Here is a 3,174-nt window from a genome sequence, read left to right as displayed (position 1 = left end):
TCGGGTTTGCGCAATTCGGGTTTAGGAGCTTCACCTTCCATGAGAGAGACGCAACAACTGTTTTTCTGTTTTGGAGGTGGCAAAGAGAAGGTGGGAATAGATCTTTCCTCACAAACACTGTCACGCTGGATATTTGCGAGTACATTTCCCAGACCTATAAGGCTGGTAGAGGTGAGTGCACTCCACTGCGCTTTGCCACCTCGGTGGCAACGCTCTATTCTGGGGTGCCAATGACGTGATCTGTAGTTTGCATTATTTGTTTTTGAATACGGGTGGGCAAAAATATTGATACGGCAATATATCACGATACATAGTCTCCCGATACGATATCGATATTCAATGTATGTATGGCGATATATTGCCGTATCAATATTTTTGCCCACCCCTAGCTGCACTTTATTTTGTGATTTCAGTGTTGGTGAGACACTGCATTTTATTTTTGTCATTTTAAGTCAGGGGCAAGTAGCTGTACTGTATTTTTGTGATTTCAATGTCAGTGTGGGTGAGACACTGCATTTTATTTTGAGTATTTTGTATCTAAGAATAATGCAGACACTGCACTTTTCATTGTGTTTCAGTGTGTTTTTTCATGCAAATATGTTGTATAATTAAAATGGAAAGTTTGAATTACATTGTTTTGACTCAGTCTATCCAATGCATTATCACTATCATCTGATGTACATATATACAACTTGGATTTTAAGATGTGTAATGCATTTTAAAATTTTTCGGTGAACTATGTAGAATATCGCGATATATCGGGATATATCGCATAATTGGGTTATCACAATTTGTATCGTATCGTGGCTCAAGTATCGTGATGCGTATCGTATCGTGAGGTCCTTCCCAATACCCACCCCTATTTTGGAATACTCAATTTAGGAATATACTGCATGGGATTTGGACTCAGAATAATTGCTATAATTGCCACGGCATGCTCCGGTCAGCTCGAGACAATTGTCTCGAGCTGACCGGAGCATCGAGACTGCAGAGATGATTAAAAATGTGATGTCCGCGCACCATGAGCTTAAAAATGTATGTACTTTGCAAAATAGCAGTTTTTCTACATTAGCCGCCCTGACGGTTATTTTGCATATTAGCCGGCTATTTTACACATTCATCGTTTGGCCGGCTATTTTACATTTTCACCGGCCTGCCGGTTATTTTGCAAAATAGCCGTTTTTCTACATTAACCATAACATATATATATATATATATATATATATATATATATAATATACATAGAGCATGATTAGATGAACTTCATAAGTACAACATGGCAGCACAAAGGTTTAATGGCTAGCACTGCTGTCTCTCAGCAGGAAGGTTGCTGGTTTGAACCCTGGGCCCAGCAGGAGTCTCCTTGTGCTTGTGTGGATTTTCTCCAGATACTCCGGCTTCCTCCAAAAGTCCAAAAATATGTATGCTAGGTTGATTGACTAATAAAAATTGTCCATAATGTGTGAGCATGTATGGTTGTTTGCCTATTTATATGACCCTGCAATGGTCATGGGCCTGTATAAGATTAAGCAGGTATGAGTAAGTTTAACATTTACCTCCTGGGAAAATAACAATATCCTAAGCTGCTAAATGCTCAGCTGCATTCAACATCTCATTGCTAATTTGGTCTTTTTTGTTCTGCAAAGGTAAATTACTTTTTGCTTATGGCGCTTATACAGTTGTTTAATGTAAGGAGATTTTTTTTTTTTTAAATAGCTGTAAGGTACAACAGTATGATATCACAGGCCATTAACAAGAGGTCTGCAACATTTGTTCTGTCTTTTACAGCGAGTACCAACAGCTTCGGAGGGAAATTAGAGCAATTATTTTGTTGTATAAAAAAAGGTTGCTTTATGGGACAAAACAGGTGTTTTTGTAGCTCGAATGGGGCCACGCATATAGAGCTTCTGGCAATATGAGATGCAAATTGAGACAAATGAAGATGATAAAAAAAGGGAGGAACGATAATACTATCTTACCATCTCAAGAGTTACTGTTGACAGTAATCACATTATGATACTACAGTCTATTTGACAATTAAAGTTATTTTTAAGAGAAGAAATCCAACACAAATTTGAAAGGCATATTTCTTTTCTGCACTCAGATACATACATGAATTTAACATGGAATAGTCATGTGAACCAACGCGATTTAATTACATCATTCAGCTCGGTGGAGCAATTAGCACAGATCTGCGAGCACAGACCGGAGAACAATGGCAAAGCGGTGAGTGCTGAGCTTGTGTGTTTCTCTATGTGTGCATTACAATTTTTCATCTGGATGTTTTAAAAGCACCATGCAGTAGTTAAACAATAACTTGAAATTCCAGTTTAATGTTCAAATTTCCATATTTAAATTCGCTAATGAAGTTTTGTCTGATAGCATCACTTAAGTATTTAAACATGAATCATGAGATGAAACACATCAAAGAATTTTCTATTAAAGCTTGTTGCATGAAGGACACCCAACTTGATTAATCTCCCTGAATAATATTGCTGCTGGTTATACTCATTTATTTTCTCTAAAGACATAGTTTTGGATATTTTTAAGTCTTTTTTTTAATTGTATTCATTGCGATATTACTTATGGAGTTTATGTAAAATATGTCTTTTGCAAGTTTTGTGAGTAATTTCTTTTGCAAGAATTGAGTACAGATAATTTCATAACATATTTGTTATATAATGCAGGTGTTGGCGAGGTCGTGTTTTTGCTTAATCAGCAGGCTGTGCTTTTTCTCTTGTTTGCTTGCTGGGGCAATTAGCTTTTGAGCCTCCATCATGTCCTTGGACAGAGCTGTCCTACCTACACGCATCTGCCCCCCTAGAGAACGATTTTAATGCATACCACAGTGAAATTTCATAGCCCAAACAATTATTTCTCCTTCCTCTACTTAACTCTATCCCACACAAAACCTCATACAAAGATTAGTGCCTCAACAGAAGCCAGCTGGAGTTATGTGTTTCACTCCTGAAGACAATATGGTTCAACAGCTGTATCTCACTAGTAGGGGCCCTCGGGTATTTAAACCCTTGTTGGTCATTTCAAAGATCATTGAAACATTTGATATCTGACCCATCCGTTCATCAAAAGGGTCATGAACATGGCTGGATGTGGGCCATTTTACCACCCGACCATCACTTTGGAGTACTTTGCATTCAGAGATGTAGGTGGGAA

Source organism: Cololabis saira, chromosome 18 (assembly GCF_033807715.1).
Source record: "Cololabis saira isolate AMF1-May2022 chromosome 18, fColSai1.1, whole genome shotgun sequence".
Classification (NCBI taxonomy): Eukaryota; Metazoa; Chordata; class Actinopteri; order Beloniformes; family Belonidae; genus Cololabis; species Cololabis saira.
This window is presented reverse-complemented; position numbering follows the sequence as displayed.